This window comes from Ischnura elegans, chromosome 8, assembly GCF_921293095.1.
Source record: "Ischnura elegans chromosome 8, ioIscEleg1.1, whole genome shotgun sequence".
Classification (NCBI taxonomy): Eukaryota; Metazoa; Arthropoda; class Insecta; order Odonata; family Coenagrionidae; genus Ischnura; species Ischnura elegans.
The window spans coordinates 70,976,034-71,001,178 of NC_060253.1; the positions used below are offsets into that span (position 1 = coordinate 70,976,034).

General features: G+C 36.7%; 1 protein-coding gene and 1 non-coding gene across 6 annotated transcripts in view; one reads left to right on the forward strand and one right to left on the reverse strand.

The window, feature by feature from the left end:
* Window positions 1–25,145, reverse strand: part of LOC124163718 (calcitonin gene-related peptide type 1 receptor-like) — a 510,985-nt gene that overhangs the window by 102,610 nt on the left and 383,230 nt on the right. The window lies entirely within an intron of this gene.
* Window positions 5,068–5,140, forward strand: Trnat-ugu. The gene has a single exon. It is a non-coding gene; the product is annotated as a tRNA-Thr (tRNA).

Consider the following 25,145-nt stretch of genomic DNA (forward strand, 5'->3'; position numbering starts at 1 on the left):
AGAAAATATTCCCTTCGTTCAAATGTATTTTCATTTTACAATTAACCAACGATTAATTATAGGTTTTAATAAAAAAGTAAATTTTTTAATAAATACACTTTTTAAATTATAAGTCATAGTGAAATTGCATTACATTCGCCTAAAATTTTCAAAATAATTATTTTTAATGCATGAAAACTAGTTGAAAGGAAATAAACTGAAATCCAGCTCTACCAAACAGGAACAAAATATTTCTTTTGAAACTTAAACCACAATTTCTTGAAAACATAAACGTTTTATATGTCAAAAAACAACAAAATTCAATTTCATGATTAAAACACATAAATGTGTTATTTTTTCAGGAAAAATGTGTAGGTACCAGAAAGAAGCTTACCAGATGAAAGGCAAGAAGTGACGTTAGCATGCTGATAGAAGAAATAAAGGCGACTATATAGCGGAGAACTATTCTCACATTTACAGGGATGATTTATACTGTCACTAAACTCTTTTTTATCGATTTGCAAAAATGCCTGCTTCTCGGCGATGAACGCAGGGTGATCCATTTATTCCATACATTCGTAACGGAGTTCTTTAAATCACGACGAATAGATTAAAAATTTAATTCCTACAGATTCTATCAAAGCGAGTAAGATATCTGGAAATGTCCCTAATTACATTATATTTCCCGTGAAATTTGGATCACTCTGCCGACGGTACGGCGGATTTTGTAAACACATTCAAATGAGCCGTGGGTAACAACCTACCTAAAAGTCGAGTGAATATTATCAATAAAGTATTCTACCAATTAAGGTACATTTGCATGGAGTGTTTAAGAAACATTCTGGATGTCTCCCCCCAATAATAAATAACTCCATACAGTCGGATTCAAAAGTATTGCAACGAATGAAGCGGTGTCACTTTCGCCGCAGTTTGGGGGTTAGTTTATACATAGGCTACGCTCGCTATCTCTCATTTAAAAACTTCAGCGTTAATTGTAAGAAAATATAATTCGGTATTTTCTATTGCGCTAATAGGAGGGAAATTGAATAACATTCCCACCTCCCGCAATGTTTTCATTACTGCATCAATAAAGGGAAACTTATGCGGGATTTGTGCAATGTTTAATACCACATATATTGTGCGGCCCATTCTAGATAATAGATCCAACTCCAGACCTTCAATTTACTTTTATGATTGATTGATAATAAGATCTCCTCCATTTCATTGTGTCCATAAATCTATTCCCTTCGTTCCTCTCCCTCGTTTACCCCACGTTCTATCCTCTAGCACCGTTTTCAGCATCCCCTCTCCGCTAAGTACTCCCTCTATCCATACCTTCTATCTTCGCCGTATCTCATCAAGAAGCGTTCTTTCCTCACCCACCGTGTCCAGCACTTCTTCGTTCCTTATCCTCTCCGTTCAATCCATCATCTCAATTCTTCTCCACACCCACATCTCCAACGTCTGCAGTTTTCTCTCGTCCTTCTTCCTATGTGTCCATGTTTCCGCACGGCAAAGCGTTACGCTCCATATCAGACTCTGCACTAACCTTTACTTAAAACTCTTAAACAACGATCCTCTCATAAGCTCCGTCCTGTTCATTAATTCCTCCTCTTCTAACGCAATCTCTTTCTGATGCCATTAATTCTCTGTCCGTTTTCCTCTAGTGTGCTGATAATCCTCATTTTAATATTCGGAGAATAAATCGTGTCGGAAGCCGAAAAAAGTATCTGATAATTGGATTACAGATATTCCTCTATGGTCTCGCTCATCCTGGAGCTCAACCAAAGTAAAGAGTATGAGAGAGAGGCTTAAAAAGGGAGAGAAGGGCGGTTGAAGCCGCAGCTAATAATTCCCACCCTGGTCCGCTTGTTATACTCCCGGTAAAGCCGTAGCATGTGAAGAAGATGGTCGTCGTAAAATTTCATCGAAACACAGGTCTCCGCGTGGGATAAACGTGCTGAAAATCATATTTGCTACCACATTGAAGCCGAGCATTATCTTTCCTCCTTCCGCGACCGATTGTTTACGCTGTTACTAATACGGGTGCCCGGAAACAAAACAATGGAACCGACCGCAGGCGTGTACGTAAGAATAGAATTGAGAGCGGGCTACAGACGTACTATGCACTGTTACCCATTTTCGCAAAAGATGACGTGTGAAAAGAAATACTTTCAGTCATATATATATAGAACCAGTATTTGTTTCCGCCACAAGGTTTTACTCCTAAAAATGAGGCTTTCTCTGAAACTGGTCTCGCTGTTCTATTTTCTTCCCATAGTGTGTCTATGTGTGAACACATGTTTCCGAATGGAGATGTAAGAGAAACTTTATGGAGAGAACTTTTACGCCAGAGTTCTCGGAATCGTAAATTTATTTATAGCGCGACTTCGGTTTCTAGAATGGACCGAGTTAGAGCATTGTCGGTGAGAGCACTTTCTAGAAATATACGGATGGATCGGGTGAATATACCTCACAGAGGATTTAGCGTTTCTTTTAGCTTGCAATTTTGCATGAAACTCTTCAAATGAGAATTATTGAAAAATTACCCAGACGGCACAGAATCCTCCATATCTAATTCGTATGCAGATAGCATCCATTTACTACCGCTCCGTCGCTTTTCGTCAATGGATACTATCCGCAAACGAATTAGATACGGAGGATTCTGTGCCGTCTGGGTAATGACAGAATAATTTTAAAAATTACAATTTGTCACCTTTTTTATACTACTTCCATTTATAGTTCAACACGTTGCCTCAAAAACCACATTTTTTCACTAGAGTTCCATTTTTGACTAATCTCCTTCTTCTTATAAAGATACAAGATATATAAAACTATCAACTCCATGAAATCACATTTCACTAACTTGAAAATTAATGCACTATATAGTTCGTACATAGGACTTTTACATGAAACGACTGAGGCTTCATATATTTGGCAATGATTATATAAGCCGCAATGATAATGACAGTCAAACCGTTTACGCTGATGATATTTATAGCTGAACGTTGTGGAGTAAAAAAGGCGTTTTTGAAATTTAATGAGACCACTAAAGTGTAATCCTAAAATTATGGATACTGAAGGTTTTCAAGACGGTTTGACAATTATAAGGAAATAAGACCACCGCAAAAGCTTAGGAGGGACTCGTAGAGTAATAATTTTTCTAATTAATGATTTGCACAATATTTTAGTTTGAGTATTGATTTTTACAGGTATTGGCCGATAGAGTGGTGTAAATAACGCCTTGTAAAGTGAAGCATTGTAAAAAATTACGGACCTACTCTAATAGCATAAGTTTCAATAGGAATCTCTAAATTTAATTTCATACATCCAATTAAAAATAATAAATAACCATAAATAAAATGAAAAAATAATAATAAACCCTATTTTAGCACTAGACTATATGTAAAATTTTTATATGCAATTATTTATTTCTTTAATAATTAGTTGTTCAAAATGCGTCGGCTTAATGCGACTGACCCCTCAGATATTGCGCAGCACTTCACTTTCACCTTTTAAGTTATATTTCTTGGTTTCGTTTTCGATACTCACTTTTAACTCTCTAGTTCCAAATGTGAAATAAACCAAGAAATATTTAATGACGAAGAACGTCCATAATAGCCGTGAACTACGATATGAGCTAGTGACCAAAATAGCTCCGCGGGTCGTACCCAGATTAAATAATAAGTTAAATTTAGGTAGAAAACCCTGGTCATGTAGCTATTTTATCACAACTGCAGTGTAGAGTTATCAATGAATTTTAGAAATAGACATATTATAAGGTAAGAACATTGAACCTTATTTTAACAGGGCGGAAAATTTTCACTGAAAAATGATTTAGACACCTTTTTCTACTTTTATTGTGGATTTATCCTCACTTATAAACGATAGTATTTTCTATGCAAGTCAGTATGCTTTCATCAAGAAATCACTCTAGTAACTAATCTATAAAGCACCAGTGCATCTAATCATGATGCATGCAACGAGTAAATTTCTTAATTTTATCGTAATCTCGCATTGGTAAAAATTGCTCCGGTTTACCCTTTGATTGAAAGGCAGGTAACAGCATTCTCGGAGACAAATCAGAGTCCGTCTAAAGAACGGTGTTCAACTCCAACGAAATGAAAATAATATATGATTAAAAACCTTTCGTGATACTTTCCAGGATAATTCTTCTTTATTTTAGTTGAGCCTTTCTTCGATAAAGCTCTTGTTTTCTCCCACACAAAAGGTTGGGGGGTTAATTCATCGTAGAAATTTTGGCTAACGTCTTCCGTTATATAGGCGGGCGAGTTTTGGCTCAACGGCAATAATGTAATTCCTTTAATCATTACAAATGACATTTCTCGGAATTTTGCGAGGAAAATTGTGAGTGGGAGACTATTATATCGTGTTTCGTGCGCCTTTGTTTCTTTTACGAATCCTTAATTCCTGGTTTTCGTGTCAGCTGGCGAAAGGATTTGGCTTCATGCTTGTCATATCGAGCTAACTCCGCCGCAAAGAGTAAGAAACGAATCCATAATGAAATACCGCATAGGGTTTCCTTCGTTCACATGGATTTACCGTATTGGTTGGGATTGGGTTTACCGTAAGAAAAACGTGCAACGGAAGAACTTACTGGGTTATAGACGTTTTTATCTAAAATAATAGGTTCTTAAAATAATGAAATTAAAAATTTTTATAACTCAATTACTAAATCTCAACTTACTTGAATGGCTTGAATAAAATATGCATTATCAATTAGGCAGCCCACCGAACTTTATATTATATCGCGTAGCTTATTGGAAAAAAAATCTTTTATTCGTCCTTGCTACTTTCCAAGCGTTGATAGTGGGTTTTTGAACTACCCTTAAATATTCATAGCATTTCAAATGCCTGGTGGAATAATTGTATATGATATGAATAATTTCAATACTTCCCATAATCAGAACAAGTCATCTCTGAGATGGAAATCTTACAAATTGCAGTTTTTCGAAAAAAATAATTTCCGAAATATCTGGTCACGGTCACCCTATGCCATTGATAGGACAAGTCGTATTTGCGAAGTGTCCGGGTCGCCGATGTCAAATAAGGCAAACCCAAGAACGTGCCTCCTTAGCTCAGTGGTTAGAGCACTGGTCTTGTAAACCAGGGGTCGAGAGTTCAATTCTCTCAGGAGGCAATTTTTTTTCATTTGTGCGAGATATTATTCTCTTTCTTTTTTGCCGGCCGCGGTGACTGCGGAGTAGAGTCCACGCCTGCCAAACAAGATGTCGCTGTTTCGAGTCTCACCTAGGTGGGTTGCTCCTAATCAGGGAATGTACGTTTGATTGTTAACTTGTTTAAGAAAAACGATAAAAAAAGGACAAGGGAGTGCTGTTTTCGTTGAAATGTTAAATAAAAAACAATAAAAATAAAATAAAAACAAAATAAACGCGATTTTTCCATAAACAGAATGAAATTCTATGAAAAATGCAAAATTAGCTATTCATCCCTCTGTTAATAAAGAGTGGGTACTGATTGAGGTGTGGATGAGCCTAATAGGATTGGCACGCAATGCTAATATCAAAACCAATCAGCAACCAAGCCCCTGGTGATGAAAAGATTATGATATTTGGCAAGTATATGACATTTAATGCTACCTGATGGTATGAGGTGTTTTTTAGTATCTTTTTATTGTATCTTTATTTTCTGCAAAGGTATATTCATAAAGTGAGGGCCGTTTCGTAAAAGGAAAAAATGTACTCATTTTAAACGCATTTTATTGACACTTTTATTTGGCTGCAAACCTACTTCACTTCTATACATAATTGCCGTTCACTTCTAAGAATTTTTTGTACCACTTCACCAACAGTTTTTATCCCACTGGATAGAAACTCGCCGCCTGAGAGATGATTGGACCAAGTCACAGGCTCACAATGCTCTCAAACCCAATAGGAAAATTCAGGATTTTCGTTGGAAACTCTATAACCACCCACCGTAAAATCCTGACCTTGCACCAAGCGACTACTTCCTCTTCTATCACTTGAAGCAGTGGCTAGGTCGACAACATTTCAATACCGAAAAGGGACTCAAGAACGGCGTTGTTAATTGGTTCAACTCTCAGGTGGAGAGCTTCTATGCCAAGGGGCTAAGGACGCTGGTGCAGTGGTACCAAAAATGATTAGAAGTGAAAGGCGAATATATACGGACGCGAAGTCGGTTTCTATCCGACTAAAAGTGCCAATAAAATCTGTCTCATATGATTATATTTATTCCTGTGACCAAACGAAGTAGCATATACATATGGGGGGCGCGGGGTGCGAGCGCCCCCCCCCCCTTGCGGGTACGCCTGCATTGCCAAAAATTGAAGAACCGCGATGTAACTTTTTATTTAATAATATAGCATTATCCTGTACATGTATTTAATCGATTTCAATAAAAATTTCTCAAAATTTGCATGTGACTAAATTGTTTTTCAATACGATAATAGTAAAATTAGCTCAAGATATATTTTGCGCCCCACCCTTGAGTTTTTTTCTGTTCTCGCTACTGACCAGACGGCCCTTACTTTACTTTATAAATATACCTCATAATTTTTAGTGGTGAATCACAAATTCGATTAAACCTGATATTTTAAAGAAATTTCTTATACAAAATCATAACTGTAGCCATCTATCGAGAAAATTTAAAACTATTTTTCAATGCATAAATTTAATGCATTAATAATGATGCATTAATGCAATGGAATAAAATTCAAATTTCATGACTATAGAATATTACATAGTCACCAGAACCAAGCCATTGTGAAAAATTTCAAGCCAACTTGGCGATGGGAAGTGGGTTAAAAATCAGTTACAAGATGGCAACGATGAAACAGGAAAAACAAACGAAGCAAGATAACCGTTTACAGTCCAATGTACCCCTTTGGGAATAGATTTTAAAAAATTCATGTAAATTATATTTCGTATCTGTGATTACTCTTTAGCCTTTGCTGTGTAAATAAAGAATAGAATTATATTTAAAGTGAATCGCATAACTAGTGTATATACATTAGTCTTTAATTGTGCCTTTTTCAAAGGGTTATTTTCATCTCTTCTGTAGTGAGCATGCGATTTATTCGATATTTTCCCCGAGACTCGCTCTCCTGTAAAAAATACTCATTTATTCAAAAGTTCAGTATGTATAAGGTTGCTGAACTTAGTTTTTGTTCAAGTGTATATTTATTTTTCAAGCATTATCAAAATTTTGTGGTTTGTTCCCATTTGGGAACATGCTTGAAAACGTGTTAAAAATTGTTTGTTCGGGTTTTCTTTCATAACATCTCTTAATTAGTTGTAATATTAATCGTATATGCAAAAATATGATAAATATCAGTAAGTTAGTTCGGTCTTTAAAGCGTTAAAAAAAGCGTAAGAAAAAGTGGCCATTTACCATTTCATGTGGAACCAATCAAATGCTCTCTATCCCCCACACAGATATCCAGCTAATCGTGTAAGCGACTACCTGTGCGCTCACTGCTAAGCAGATATTTCCACCACGTTTAAAAGACCGGTGCAAACCCCTATGTTCCCTCCTGCGATCCTGACGCAACGCTTTAACCGCCTGAAATCTTTTTCCACGCATGAACGAGAGAGGCGTTACGACTCATTCGGATCACGTGCGAACCTTCGAAATACGTTATGAGGAATGCTTTACCTGTTCCTTCAAGCCTCCCCGGGGCAACTTCCTCACAGTCCCCCCCGCGTCGTAAGAAGAGGAGAGGAGAAAAAAGAAGTAAATTTCCCATTCAATCCAGCCTCCCCGATAACCCGACCATTTTATGGCTACGCCCCCGACTCCACGTATTCTTCTTCCCTTGAAAATGTTTCGCCCTCAGACTTCACGGTCTCCTCTAGGCTGAGGGACCCAGAGCTGATCCTGCCCGCGGACTGAAGAGAGGAACTTCTATATTTTTTTACAGTTCCCCTGGGAAGACGGATGCTGTTAGAGGGAAAACCACGGGTTGGGGACGTGAGGATATAAAAGAGAGAAACGGGTCGGGAGGCGAATATCTTGAGGGGTAGGCTCGAGAGGTAAAAAGGAGCAGGATAAAACAAGTGTCCGGGAATGGTTATGATGGCAGAGTGCGTGTATGCTGCGTTGAAATCAGGATACGTGGGAAAAATCGACTCTTGTAACCAAAAAAGGCTATTTTAGTGGTTGATAATAATTTTTTCAGGCCGGTGTTGGCGGTAAGTTCACATGATAAAGGCAACCTTGGGCCAAAATACTAGTTTTGTCAGGATATACCATTAAATTTAACAGTCACTGCATCGATTTTGGCAAGTCATGCTTACCGTGATAGGGCTTATTTAAATGAAAGGCAGTTGCACTTTTCCACAATACCATTGAATTATTGCTGAAAAACACTACAAAAAATCTCAACCCTGTTCATATGAAAGTAGATGTCCTAAAGGAATTTCTTATTTACGCACAAATCAGCGTGTGCTACTTGTTATAAAACTGGATATTTGAGCATCTATTCAGCACAGTAGTGCATGGGTTCAAAGAGAAGATTGTTGGTATTTTGCTTGTTTTTAGCCCATAATATCGATTCAATTCGCAATTTACCATCACTTACGAGTTAATCACTATCAAAATTTTCCCTTCCGTAGTGAATACATTCATCAACAATTATTTTCCGGAATTTTCTTGACACAGTCACCGGAGAACAAAGTTATTTTGATCACTTCTTACTTTTTTCTTTTCAAAAGCTTAGCATTTGACTCTTCTCGTTAAATATTGTAAAACTTAGGCTTTAGGACGGCCGTTACCGCAGTTGATGACTCAGGGTCGGGTAGGCAAGCTACCTAATTCAAAATAACAGTGATATTTTTTTCTTTTGAAGTGTAAATTTTCTCCTTTTTTATTATAATCACATCCTTGTTCGGTAAAACCGAGTGAGGGAAAAAATATTAAAGTATATTTGGGTACTAATTATCTAATTACTATAAGGGGTTGACATTAATCCCTAACGCTTGGAATGGTTAACCACTGCAACGTATGCACTGTAACTTATGCAGTAGCCAAAGGTGGTCAAAACTTGGTATAGTAGTTAGTCCTATTGTGTGAAAGTATAGAGACGCTAAAACTGATTTACGAAAAATGAGAGAGAACATTTCCAAGTGAAAATGAAAATGCTAATGCTGAACACAGCCGCGGTTCTGGAGTTAAATCATTCAAATTATTCAAATGAGAATTCTTATCTCCAGCTGAATCAATATCAGTACGTGCGTGTGGGTAAATGTATGTAAATCCTATTTGAGAGGTATCGGACGATGTAACTTCCAGCTTGCTTGCTCTTGCTTCCACGCACGGCGTTCTATGACCATTGTCGGTATGCATCGAGGCCCAAGCTTTCCCTTCTCTCGCCGATACTCCGGCTCGCCCTCCAAATAATGGAATCGTGGCATCCAAGCTTAGAGCTCAGCGTGAACATTTTCAAATACCAGAGGCGGGATGCAACAGTGCAGCCTACGAAAAAAGAACATCTGGGCTAGAGTTAATCCAAGCAGTGAAGGAGAGCACGTGGCATATTGGAACTGAAAAAATCTCGCGTCATTTAAAATTAATCGATGAAATATGACTCCTTTTGAACTGAGATGATATGAGAACTTTTTTTTTAGGATTTTTAGAACAAATAATTACAAAAAATGAGAGAATGTTATGCTATTAATGTTATTATTCATAATTGCTATCACCATTAGCGATAAGGTTTTATTTTTCGTTCTCATACTTAAACGAAAATAGGAGAAACTAGAGCAAAATGTCGCAAGAATGAGTTCTAACATATCCAGGTCAAATTATAACGAGAGCAGATTAGGAAAATGTCTTTTTTGATATTGACGTGCTTTAATGCTCAAATAAATTAACAATAACCCAATCTAGAAAGCGAAGCTACTCAATGTGTATTGCAGTTTTTAGCATAACTTAAAATGCGAGAAAAAATGTTTTTTTTATCATTCCATGCCACTAAGCTTCTCTTCATATTCCTATCGTGAACTTTTGTTACGGAGAAAGATTGAAACCATGAAATGCACTGAACGTCCTGTTGGAAATATTCTGCACCAAAATAATTACCACTCCAAGTTTCTTCCTCCGGGCGAGATCGCACGGAGAAAGAGTAGGTACTTGAAAAACGCAACAGGTTTAAGAATGTTTTTATTTTCCTGGGATGGAGTTATTTCGCCCATTACCAACAGTGTGTGAGCTGTGCCGGTCGTAACCAGCCTTCCTCAAAATTAATTCCAAAACATGCCCCAGATTATTCGGTGGTTGCGCGCTTCGCGATGGTAGAAAGAAGAAAGTACGTACAGGAGGAGCCTTAATTGCACTCGTTATCATAACGCAATGCGGTAAGTACGGGCGTTATTCATCTAAATAACGTCATAACGCTCGTCTACGGCCAAAATAATTTTCAACTTGCCCAAATTTTTGAAGAGCCATTCCACGCGCAATAAGTACGGAGGATTTTTAACGAGCAGTTTGTTTTCTGGAGAATATAAAGTATGACATCCTTGGCTCAAAACTTTAACGGGCATGTCCTGAAGTTTTGAGCGCCTATTAAAAACTAACTGCATCAAAATGTAGCGAAATTACTTTCACAGTACATTGACAACCATATAATAAATAGCACACACAATTATTAGTTTAGCCGCCATCTTATAAATTAATTTAGAAAGCAGGTTAATTCACTTTTGAGCAGCATAAATTTTCCTTATGTATGAACTATTTTCTGTAAACATTCAGCAAAATATAGATAAGCGATTTATGCGAATTATTTGTCCCTAAGTTAACCTCAGGGGGGAACGTAAAATGATATCTTTTTCCTTCAAAAATAGAGGTCCTCAATTCTGAGGAACTCTTTCAGCTACCCTGAGTCTATTTCAATAGCAGCTCACACCACTTTCCTGGAAAAATAATCACTATAGCCGAAAAAATTCCGACGTTTTATGTTTACATTATATATTTTGAAACTTTAAGGAAAATACTCTAACTGAATTATTATATGGAAATATGTATTGGATTCCTGTCAATATCGCGCGTTAAAATAAAAAAGGTACATATTATCTGAGCAAAAGGTGAAAAAAATCATGCATCTACAAAACACTGGCTACCTGGAAAGGTCACTTTTGAATTGATAAAACTAGTTGGAGCACAGGAGAAACTGTCATCATAGCGAACAACAATTCAGTGAATGAAAATAAAATATAACTAGTTCCAACGCAAAAAATTCACCCTCTTTTTCTAAGGCTGCGATTGAGAAACCGATTATAAAGAAGATATTTTCTATAACGATGGAAAATGTCGTTTTTAATGTCATAAATTACAACAAATTCCTTTTATTTCCTCCATTTCATGGCAAGTCTGCGGAAGGCTTTCAAAGCACATTAACTTCTTAGTCATGCATACAATGGCTTATCATGTCTACGATCATTCAACAATTTCAGCTCAGAGAGGGCCTCAATCATGGAATCAAAACTTAACGAATTTTCAAGGTCTTTGAATTTTTAGAGAGATATTTATAGAGTGGATCGAAACCTTGATTCGTCCAACTTATTTATACACTATAATGAGGGGCGCGTCTATAGTATCAAGCTGCTCCTGGGTGCCACATAACACTGCAGATAATTAGAAGATACTCCACTTAGCTCTCAAGTCCAAAGTAACGTTAATGCAATATTAAGTTTCCTTGAACGGAGCTAAATTATCCTATTTCCTCAGCCAGTATTACTCCCGAGAAAAATCCACATTTATTCATCTTTCATAGCCAATTATAATGCTACACAAATGTAGTAACGGAAGGTGTAAGTATTTCACTGATATGATTAAAACAGTTAATTAGGGATTTCATAGTGGTTTATCAAAAGCGCACAGCATTCCAGGCAGAACCAAAAGGAAGCAGATGGGTCCTTCTGGAGGTGAAAAGGTAGGATTTTGCCGAAAAAAACGGAAAGGGTTCGAAATTTCAGACGTCGTTCACGTGGATGTTGACTAGACAGCGCCATTTGGCTTCGAAACGAAGATTTTACCCGAGGCAGTAGAAGTGAAGGAAAGTTATACTATCGAAACGGCCGAGGAAATATGATATTATCTCCTTGGCAGCCACTCTGCAGTCGCGTCACGGGCATAATTAAAGGTGCATACCATCTAGATTCGATTCCTAAGCGATCATTTTCTTGGTCTAGGTACGTAATAAAGTAATCTGAAAGTTTTGCAATCAGATACACGATTCGAAAATAAAAAGGAGACTTCGTTGATTTCCACTGATTTATTTCGTCCGTACGATATGTTGCCAACCATAGAGGTCATTATCAAGGTATATAGGTACTTGATAATGACCTCTATGGTTGGAAACATGTCGTACGGACGAAATAAATCAGTGGAAATCAACGAATTCTCCTTTTCATTTTCGAGTATTAACTTCCACATAGTTAATCCTAATACCATTGAACAGATACGATTCCTTTAATTTTTGAAACGATCATTTATCGATTGAAAACAACTGTTCTCCCCAGCTATATTTGACTGTCTCATGCGTGTCCGAACTGATTGCATTATTGTAGACTCATTAGACTTGTCGAAACCAAATAGAGACTGTTCGAGGATTTGGTCACGGCATGAATATTAAAAACTAAGTGGGTTAAAAATTGCTAAGGAAAGTTGGAGGTAAAGTTCCCAGGGGAATTGTATAGTTTTAATTAAGCCAGATTGTTTTTTCATCCAAGAATTTCAGTTAGAGTTCGGTGTGGAAAAATCTCCGAAGCTCGTCCAGTAGAGTAGAAAATGTATTTCGAATGAACAATTAAGAAGTCTGGAAAATTGACGGGTTTAAAAGGTAAAATAGTAATAGAGAGGTATACTTTAGCAGAAACATGCATGTGAAGTTAAAACTGATATTAAAAAATCGACAAAATGCTTTTGAGCTGTAAACCTAATCAGCGTCCACCATTTATACTGAGAGGGATGGGAAGCTAATTTTTTACATTTAAGTGTATTTTAGGCAGTGATTTGGAAAAGGAATCTTATTTTACTTTATTTTTAATTTACTGATTCAATTGATACATTGATTCCGCCGTAACGCGTTGATTCTGGGAAATTTTATCGCACAAATAAAGTAAAGGTTTACAAACTTGCATTCCATTATTGGTATCATTATCGGCTTCGTCGAATCACTTACTGAGTAATTAAACGCGAAAATTGGTTGGAATAAATTAAGGTATATTTCATCACATACGAAGTTCTTCTAGCTACTAGCATAATGAAGCATGAATAAAAATAATTTGATTATTTCGCAACTTATTCTGCACGAAACACGAACTGAGAATTGACGAAATGAAAACTAGACACACATAATATCTAAATGCCTCCCACTCAGTGATTCAACCCAATGATTTATTGAAAGAGGTCAATTTCCTTGAAAAATAGACGTCATCTTCTTATTCCTTACTTCCACTTTCCACAAAAATCCACTAAGTGAAATATTTACAAAGTGAAACACCGATTCCATCGATGAATTCAAAGTTGTACCAGGTACAGGTACAATGTACATACTTGTAAATCTGATCCATGGGGCAATGAAATCTATTTGGAGACAAATATTTTAGGAAAGAAATACATAGAATATAGTCCACATCCATTGTCGTGGGTGTGATTTTTATTCTACGTAAAGAGGCCATTGCCTTGCCTGTAACATTGCTCTCACCTCAAAGATTTTGTATATGCTGGGATATGCTATACTTCATTGGGATTTGTACCAGAAACTCTTCGAACTATAATACATAGTTTAAAAAACTAGGCCTTAACGATCTCATTTCCATTCATATTTTAAAATAATCAGTAAGATCTTTTTACTCTTGAAAAATACATTGCACTATTTGGCAGAAAACATTTACAAAGTAAACATGCCATTTTTTCGGAACAAATTCTCGTTTTCTTTCTAAATTCACCGCAAAATTTGTAAATAACTACCTTGAAGAGGCGAAATGAAGCCCGAAGAAAAATCTAAAATAGTTTCATAATATGAGTGTACTTACTTGTCTCAAGTGACATCTATGAATACAATATTTTCATTGAACTTGGCAGGATAAGAATAAGATCCAGTTTAAAACAATCGGATAAATTAAATTTACAATGGGGATATTGAGCTCGGTTAAAAAATCTGACTCGGCATATTTCCAACAGGGAGCCATGGATTGTGGAAGGAGAGATGTGTATCTCGTGCGCGTGGAACCCATGCCATATATCGTGTAGTCCGTTTAATGACATCCGCTACGACCCTGGGAGCATACAAGAAATATGTTTCGCAGTCCGTTTCCAGAAAACGTTCTCCGGAAGCATACAGGCCCACAATTTCTTGTTAAAATTTGGAAGATATATTTTTTCAAACGTATTTAGTCATAGGGTAGCGTGGTCGGCAAGTGTGGAGAGAGCTTAACATCTGAACCGACTGTCCCGGGTTCAATTCCTAGTTGAAGGCTATACACCAAACAACATTTTTTTAAATGCGAGGTAGCTCGGATAAAGCTTCTCATTTACCTTTCCGGGGCCTTATTCAGGGCAAGCTGTATCTTCACCTATCCAAATCAGCCATTGGGTTGAACCTCTCTTTGGGTGGCATGTAGGTATTTCTTAGATTTTGAGTTCATGTTTCCCGCAGAATGAGTTGAAAACTCATTTCTGTTAATTTTATTCATGGTTAATAACACTAGTAGCGAGAGTGGCTTCGTCTGGGTTGATATGTAATTATCATCATTTATTCCAACCAATCCACTCGATGAATCACGGACATAGTGGTTCAGAAAAAGCCATTAACTACAGTAAGTATTTATTTATTTCTACAGAGGGATACAATTTTCCAGAATCGACGTCTGGGGACATAATCAAAATTTAAGTTTAATCGAGAAAACAAAATGGTTTCAATCCACTGTAAACTATACTTATCACTAATATACTCTTAATAGAATTTTATTCTAATCAAGACAGCCGGGTAATAACACGCATTGGTAATGAAACACATAGATTGGAATAAGAATAAAATTGAAGAAGGATGAAATTCGCCATAACAATATCACTTGGCTCAGCCAGGATTCTTATTCTAATCTTCCAAGGCCAATATTAGGCTGGTAGCATAGAAAAACGGGATAAAATTCAAATCTGAAACATTAAAGTTTGTATCAGTGACAACGAATAACTCGTGAGAAAAGGCTTGACCAACCTTCTCCTCCTCATTTCAGATGAATTCAAATTGCATTACTATTAACGATCGTCAATTGTGACGTAGGGGTAGAACAGTGCACATCGGGGGGGCCACGCAACTTCATCCAGTGAACGCTTCACGTTAGGAGGGAGTTGTAACCATCGGAGGTTTTCTGGGAACGGAAGGCATCGAGGCGGCGAACTTTGGGAGGATTCGGAGTCAAACAGCCGCAGGGCACGGGAGCTCATAAATGGATCCGTCGCCAATCGATGGACGGATTCATCGCTTCCAGCTGAACTTTTTTCTTGTAGCTGGAACACGTGTTCATACTATATATTTACACTACTCTTCAATGGAAGGAGGTAAAAATATGCTTCAATGTGGGAGTTCAATACCATCTTCTATATTATTTCTACTGTATAGATACCTTTTTCTCAACTTATACGCAATCAAACTCTACAAATGAGGTACCAAAATACACAGAATTTATCAGAGAACATGCGACGGCATTACTTACTTTCTAAATATTGCTATTGTTTTCTGAAATTGGTTTTTAATTAATAAAAAAAAACAAAAATCGATAAATATTCCTGAAGTTAATGGCGCACAAACTGATACATTTGTTCATTTGCAACAATATCTCGCATTCTTTAAATAAATTTTATTAAAATGCGGCTGATTCCACATTCAAGTCTCCTGTTGATACGTAAGTATGAGTCATCATATGCGTTTAACTGAGGATAGTGTAATTACTTCCAAAGCTGTGTTTAAAGAGGTCCTCTGACCTCAATTTGTACATGAAAATTCCAATTAAATTTGTTCATAAGACCCTGCCTTTTTTTCTACATTTTAAAATTAGAAACGCGCCTATCCCTCTGTGGACCTGCATTGAAAAGAGCGGGGGAAGCCCGCTGGGAGCGGGCGCTCGTGGGAACTTGTATATATTATTACAGAAAGTTTTTATTTCTGTCATTCCGGATATGCAACGTTAATATTGCACCTACAGGTATAAATGAGGTATCATTTTAAACGCTGAATCACCGCCTACTGACGAAAAATACAATCTTGTCATAAATGTTATAATATCAATATCAAATTTTATTATTTTACCATTAATTTGACTTTCAAGTTTCGATTTTGGATACACATCTTTAATATTATCCAGGCAAGAAGTCCTTGCTCTTATCGGAGTCACTAAACGCCAGTTAAAGCAATTATATAGTATTTTATGTTATCAATAGCCCTAATATAAGCTCAATACATGTATATAAATATTACATATATATGTTTCTTACCCAAGGAGCAGTTTATTTATACATTTTCAAACTAACAACGAATTATTTGACTCGAAACAATCCTTTTCATTTCATAACTAGATATTTTCTTATAATCCAGGCAAGAAAAGGCTTGCAGGTACCTCAGTCAACGAAGGCCGGTTAAAAAAAGAGAACCGTTGCGTTTTATGACCTCGAAATAGATGGAAAACTTCTTGTTGGTCATACACGTGTTCACACTTCACAAAAACATGGATAGAAAGGCGTTGCATATATTTCAAATATAGAAGTGCAATAGCAAAATTCATTGAGAAAAAGCTAATTAGGGAATTTCTATGCAGCTCATTAAGTAAACTTGATTGTTTCTGGCTTTACTTTGTGAAAATCCATTCTTAATAATAAAACGTTATTGTATTTTTCCACACGATTTAATTAATACGACCGGTTTCGTCGCAGAGGCGACATCATCAGGTACAGAATCCGTTATAATAACAGTTATTTTGTTCTTGTTTATCTGGTTGCTATTACGTTGGTAGGGGAGGGTTGCGTTGGGGTTGGAGCGTCACTCAGCTTCAGGGGAATCTCCAAGAGCGGGGAATAGTTTACAAAAATATTTTCATTTGCTAAAATTCCATTTTTTATATGCTTCCTTATCTCCAACTCCTCCAAGCAGTCCATCCTTCTTCCCTTTCCCTCAAGGTGGAGAATTTCCGGAACAAAATTGCTCCTGTGGTCACTCTCCCATAGATGTTTCGCAAAATGCGATTTTTCTAACTCCCCGTTTCTCAAATGCCTTCCGTGTTCCTCTGCTCTTACTCGGAACGAACGTCCAGTCTGGCCTATGTAATAGGTCTCACAGTCACTGCACTTGAGTCTGTAAATGCCACTTCTATCATTTAAGTCAATTTTATCTTTTGTATTGCATAATAACGCCCTTAAATTAGATGTGTTATAATATGCTATTTTAAAGTCTTCTCTGGGAAAAAGGTTTGCGGTTGCCTGTGAAATATTTCCATAATAACTCAGTTTGCACCAGCGTTTCTTATGCTCATTATGAATGGTATATCATTTTCTGTGCCCGGAGGGAGTATTTCTTCCTTAACAATTTATCTATGACACTTTATTCGTATCTGTTTTTAACTGCAATGTTTTTGATGGTTTTGATTTCCATGGCGAGGTTCTCGGTAGAGAGGGGGATGTTGAGTGCTCTGTTTAACATGGCATGAAAGTCGGCTAGCTTATGAGAGGGGTGGTGACGCTCCAACCCCAACGCAACCCTCCCCTACCAACGTAATAGCAACCAGATAAACAAGAACAAAATAACTGTTATTATAAAGGATTCTGTACCTGATGATGTCGCCTCTGCGACGAAACCGGTCGTATTAATTAAATCGTGTGGAAAAGTACAATAACGTTTTATTATTAAGCTCATTAAGTGTTCAGGGAATACATGACTGGATTGATACTTCCTGACCGTGCAAGTAGAGACGTGTGTTCATGTCAGCCACCAAAACCTATTAAATAAAAAAATATTTTAAAGGAAAAATGTCTCGTACCATGCCACCAGTATGTTAGCGTTTCGTTCGGGTGTGAAAAGTAAATTTTTTTATTCTTGAGTGAAATCCAATGCAACAGGGAGCAGTTAGGCAACATTTTCAAATATTTTTCACCTATTTTGTACCATTAGCGTTACAACTTCATTCATCTTATGAAGGAGGATTATGTTGTATACATAAAAAATAAATAAATTCATCAATAAGCTCATTTCAATCAATTTATGCCACCATTTTTAGTACGAAATGCACGAAATGATTAGTAGTAATATTACAATCACGAAGAGGATTTTTAAATTTTAGAATGTATTCGAATATTTTATCAAATAAGAGGTCATGACGTAAGCCACGCATCTGACGCGGAAACAGATAAATTAAAATTAACAGAGCAGGACATGTAGGGAGGAAAAGAATCGTTACCGTAGGAAAAGAAAACGTTCACGTAGTCTATTCACGCGCTCTCAAAGCAGTAAAAGTTTTTTTTACAGTATATTTCTCCATCAACTACGAGTAAATTTCTGGCCACGCGGAAATAATGCGACAATTGATGCACGAAATCATGAACATAAAAGATAAGTAACCATTCAAATGATCTGTAAAATAGACCTAAAAAAGCTTTTTCTTTCACGAAAAGTAAATTTCAAAAAAATGCGTTGAAGTCTTCATCACCGTCATTATAGAGATCATGTTAGACTGTCATCAGTCACATACAATTAAATAGTTGTTGACTTCAACAGCTATTCGATAAAATAATAGTCAACAACTATTTGATTGTATATGACTGATATTACCTCAGTCAACAACTATTTGATTGTTTTGATGCAGCTCTCCAATCAATCCTCCTATCACTTAATCTTTTCACACATACGTATTTCTTCTCTTTCACACCCTTCATCAACTTCCATTCATAATTACTGACGCCATCATTGATTCAAGTCCCATTTTTTATGAAGAAGATACTATTTTTAGAGGTAGTATGTCTCACTCGTCCCTCACTTCTTTTGACGGTGATACGGACGTTTGAAATAGCTCGTCCCTTCCATACTGTCCCTGGAGGGTTCAAGGGTCAAGCGGGCATGGAAAAGTAGACCACACCCAAAGGAAGGATGTTTCTTTGATCTCGCTCTCTCACTGGGGTAGGCCGGATGGGACATGGAAGGGCACGCATAATATCCACACCCTACGAAACGTATTATGTTGGCTACATTTTGTGAAAATCATATCAGAAATTGTGAAAGAAAGTCTCTTAGATGGAAATCCTTCATTACTGTGCCAATGATGCCACGGTAATTTTAAAATACTTACGTAAGTTAATTCGAAAATCTAAAAACTCCACGCTATGAAATTGCTCGTATTTCAATCATCTTGAGTTCCACCGCGTAATCCAATAGAATCTACACCAAGAATAAGGAAATTGTCTTCATTGGTCCATTTAGGGTAGAACCAGATTGAATTACAAATATTTTTTTAAGGGCCCCAGTCTACTTTCCGCAAATATGGACTCAGCGGAAACAATATTATGTAATTTAATTGATGAAAAATGGAGGAAGCTAAATTTTTCCTAGGCGTAGCCTTGAAATCTAAATTTTTCAATGCATATTATCCTGTCACCTGTCATACTATAAATTCTAAAAAAGAAAATGAAGATTCCCTTATATTCTGGAACAAATTATCAAATATTGTAATAAATATTCTTTCTCGTAATATGCATTATTTTCTTTTGCACTTTTTCCACGAAGAAACTTGTAAAATCCCGTGCGAATAGCATACTTAGAGCTCCATAAGAAATAAAAAATAAATAGTACCGTAAATATGCTCACTTAATCTTTTTATAATAATTACCTTATCAGTCAACATTCGGCATTACTTTCGACAGTAAGGTTACATAATTTTATCGATAAATATAAAGATAATTTAAAAATAGAAATTGTCGATTATACGTATTCAAAGCTAAAACGTATAAGTCAAAGCAATCACTTCTGTCTTTTTGGGGAATCGAAAAATGTTGACAAATAAAAAAATTCATAGCAATAAAGTAGGTATGAAAAAATTTCCGGGTACTTATTAATGTTCCAGTAGGAAAAAATAGGAAACGATTACCAGCTCAGGTTTATGGCGGGATTCCTACCTAAAAAGAATCCAAGAGCCTTAATTATTAATTAACTCAAAAAAACCAGCACGCAACACCATTAAAGTATCAACTTTAATTCGTTGACCCCACGCCTTTTCTGGGCATTTCCCCACTGTGACTCGACCTTTCCCTGCCGTCTCTGTGGATGAAGGTGGCCAAGGCGGTAGAAGGAAGGTAGACCGCACCGTACCTAAAGAAGGGTTCCATCTCGTCCTTCCTTGATGTGGACGGATGGGTCTCCTGGAGGGAGCGACGCATAATATTCACGCCCTCTCAACCGCATCACACATACAAGCAGGGGGTCGGAGGGGTGGAGTGAGAGACCCCCCCCCTACTAAGACGAGGGGTCCCAAAAAGTCCACGTGAGCCAAGACCACCCGACGAACATCCTCTTTCCCCAACCGCAGTTTTTTTTCCACTTACCCTCCCTGGGTATGAAAGAACCCGAGGTTCTTGCGCAACCTACTTCCCTATTCCTCGTCGCTATCTACTGCCGGAGAGCTAGAGAATAATTTGTACCGTTGGAGAAACGCAGGTAAGCACTTTCACCGGAATGCTTTCAGGGCGTTTATTCAATTTCTTTCGTCGCTAAGGGCAAGCTAAAGCATTACATTAGCTAGCAATGAGGAAATTCGCCATTTCTTGACTATCTTGAATTGGCGACGGCTAGTTACACCCGGAACAAACGACCAAGTTAACTTTGACCGCTTTTTTAATCCCATTCTGTCATTTATGTATTTAAATTGCCATTAATTCCATTTTTTAAAGCGTTAACAGGCATCTCTTTATCTTGCCGCAAATGTCAAATCAATAGGTTGAAAAATAAAGGAACAGGAAGCGCTAAAAAAGAATGATCTATTCGTACATGGCCTATAGCATGAATTACACCGGGCTTATTTTGAGTAGGAGCCCGGGGCTGAGTGAAGTAAAAATATTTTGCGCAAATTTATGCGTAAATAATAATGATAAAACAACCATGGAGCTCTCTCTTGTCTCATGAAGCAATCATTAGAAAGCAATACGTTTCTAAAAAACTTATCTCAACAGTGCCACGGGTTAAACTGACACATTGACCCTCTATCACCGACTGCACTGCTTTTCTCCTCCTTACCTTAGGGGCGTAAATGGATTAAAGTTCCCTGCGCTTCCTGCAGCTATATTTACTGCTTCATTCACCACCTTAGGCATTGGAATAATTTCCACATGGTTAGGATTGTGAGAACATTCTGCATAATGCCTTGAGGAGTCTAAAGACGTAATCGTTGACATCCTCATTTTTCGATTGTACCAACTTAGGTCTTGCTCATTATCATTACGTAAACACTTAACTTGTTGTATTTAGATAGAAAAATAATTTTTAAGACCGTCGATAAGCAGAATTTTTCTGATGAAATATACGGTAAACATCAATGGGTAAATTAATCAATCAAATATGATATGATTATGACATTCAATCATCGGTACCATTGCCGTAAAAATATTTGCTTACACTAGAAATTTTATTTTTTGACTTTCAATTTAACAATTTAGAACAGTGAGAAAACAAGCATCAGTTGACACAGAGGAATATGAAGTACATCAGCAACCTGCTTCTATATTCCATTCCTTGCCTTCGCCTAGCACACGGGGTTTTGACGATGAAGCCTTAGGGAATACTATCGCCTGGCTGCTTAGTATTCACATCTCGAGAGATAGTTTCCATGTGAAGAGAAGTTGATAGAAACTGACATCATGGGGCTATAACAGTGAGACCTACGCCAGAATTAATGGTCTTTACTCGAGAAGAGATTGCCATATTCAGGAGTCAAGACAAAATGGCACAAAGATCACCCGGTTCCGCAAGACAATATTAACACTGCCAAAATATTATTGAGAATAGCATGAGGAATACAAATAAAATCTGTAATAGTATACTAGCCTTAATGTTATCAAAATATGAGGTCTTATAAAATGATAAAAAATATCCAAAACTCACTGCTTTGTTAAATACTATAGACAAGTGGAATACAAGACTAGTTGGTTTAATAAAATTTTATCGATTGATATTGAGGATGTTTATGGATTGATCAATTAGGAAAATTTAGGTTAAAGGTATTTCGATGTGACTGAGTTAATTTTTAGTAAAACTGTAAGCTTAGCGAAGATTTTTATTTTAATGTTTCATGCCATGTTCGTGAGAAAGAGGCAGTTAAACAATTACACGTTCCATATCCAAATGTAAAATTTTCATCTAAGCTACATGAATTTAGTATTTGAAAAAGCGCCATCGTAAAACGGGTATTCGTCTTCATCGCTATTCATAATGGAGCAGAAGTTGCTAAGCCGCGGCAGCTCACCTCCGAACCACCTGTCTGGCAGGCTGCGACAAAGGGTTAAGCTTGAGAATTGGAAACTCAGTACGGGAGTGAGTAATGCCCGAGAAACTTCATGACGTGGATTAATATCACCCAAGCCTTCAGAACCACATTCGGCCGAATAATTACTCCTTCTTTATGCCCGAAAAGCCCATTCGTTGTGACATGGATGGGAATCAGGACGTAAAATCATAGATTAAGTGCCTTCAAAAAGTTTCCATTCGCCAAAAAATAAATATCTGAAGGCGCGATAACGCACTCAAATGGCCTCGAAACGGCGTTTAAATTACAAAAAAGCTAATTTTTTAAAACCATTTTGCAGCCCGAAATGCACTTATTTTTCTGATAGAAAAATGCCACAGCTTTGGTACTTCATTCGGCTTTATCTTTCTTAAAAAATCCATAAAGTGGCATGCACGGTTAATCACTGAGGGAACATTGTCGTAATAGTTGCGATAGAGACGGATATCAGGACATAGAAGCACAGATGTGATAATAAAATGTGTCCTATATGAAGGAAACGTTAAAACGCCTAAATTATTTAATTTTTATAGGAAAAATGTTTTTTTTTAGTTTTTTTTTATGCCAAACATTTTTTCTCAACCTTTTCAGACCCAGGCTAAAATATATTGGAATCGCATTTTTAGGCAAATAATGGCTCTGAATCACAACTTCTGGTTACCCCTTTAGTAAAACTGCAAGTTAAGCGAAGATCAAGAAATCGGATCTTTATACTATTTAATATTATAATATTTGTGTAAAAGTTACACATTCTCATTGAAATTACGTCTCTGTCAGTAATTAACATCAAAAACACTTTTTTTTCCTCATTGAACATCAAGTTAAGTATAGAAGGCTAAAATGGAAATATTGCGCAATAGCTTTAATTTTATCAAGTTTGGGTGAGAGTAACACATTCTTTAAATTACGCCTTTGTTACTAATTAATATCAAAAACCTATTTTTTTCCTCTTTAAAAATTAATGTAGGTCTGAAAGGATTTTATGGAAATCCTGCACTACAGCTTTAAAGCACCTGGAAGTTACTTTAATATTTTTTTAAATCCAGTTAGTTACGTTAAACATTCATAATTGTTGCCACCGCATTAGCAACGCAGATGAACAATGTCTCCATTCTCCCTCATTTGTAGCCTCGTTGACCCCAATAGAAACACCACCTCGTTACGCCGCTTGCTTCTCTACGAGTTTCCACCGGCAAAGGCGGAAAGCTGTGTTACCGAAATATAATTTTGGTTAAGAGGAAGGGGAAAGGTAAGAGAAAACGGAATCCAGGTCGTAAATAACGGTAGCGATTTCTTTCTTTTCCCCGGAACGGCCCCATTACGACCAAGGGATAGAACGGCCTTTCTGCGCTCGGACCTATTAAAGTTTTGATAAAGACCCCATGAATCTACTTAGTTGATGCAATTTCTGAAATTCCAATTGCTCTTTAGAGGTCATGGCTTTTAATATGTTCCACAATGGATACTTACACGCTAATATAGTGGGCTATTGATACTTTTTTTGGGAATGCTAGCATAAAATAACTCCAGGTTCTCTTAAATAGTCCTCGCCTGCCAAGCCGAAGGTCGTGGGTTCGAGTCCTACCTGGGTAGGTTGCTCCTATGCAGGGTATATTTAATTGTCAAATGCTATGAAGACCCCGATGTAAAGGCCAGATAGCGCTGTTTTAGGAGATGCTGCGATGGTAAAATATATAAAAACATTTACTAGAAGCTGTTTTATCATCGTTCGAATACTGTTAGTACCTACATATAAATTGCAAAGATATTTATTTACAAATTATCGACGGAACCAAGATATCATATCAGTAGCAAATATTAAAAAAGATACTATGTAACTGCACCTGTATTTAAAATGCTCATGCTAAGTAAAAAAGGGTCTGAAAATAGAGTATTTTATGCTAAACTTCATATGCGTTGTTTATTCTATGCTATAATTTATGTTATAGTCATTACAGTTTTAATTTTATTTTGACGCTCAAAATTCCTTCCTAAGTTTATTTTAGGGTTTAGTTCTGTTTTTTTTTATTTCCGCAGTAAAGAATTTTGAAGTTAGCCTAATTTCAGGATTATTGATTTATAGGCTACCTTATCTCCTATGAATGAAAATTATCACCTGCATGAACATGTATGGAAGAAAACATACTATTATAATTAGCGTTATCATGCCTAGGAGAGAATTTTCAGAATACATCTCGAAGATCCCACAAATGAATTATGTTAACTTATACATCTATGTTAGCATAAAAACCTCAATGTCAATTCGCTCTAAATATTAAGAGACCCTGCAATTTATAAAGATCTTTGACTATTGTTTAGCATGTACCGATCATCAAGAGTGAGTGATGTCATCGAATACTTTGTATAAGGGTTACGAGAGTTGATTTTTCGCCATGAATAGCTTGAGAAGTAGATGACGGATCGATAATCGGAAAAAATAAGGGTCGCTTCATTTTTAAGACTCTATCATATTAATTCTCTATCGCAATAATGAAAAAAAATTGAAGAGGCCCATTTATCAAGAGTAACGTTTACAATACCCATGAGTACATTTTAACTTTATTAAGCTCTTTCCTGTACTTTTTTCTAAAGAAATTTTATTCTGAGTGAAGACGCCAAACCGTGCCGGGGGCA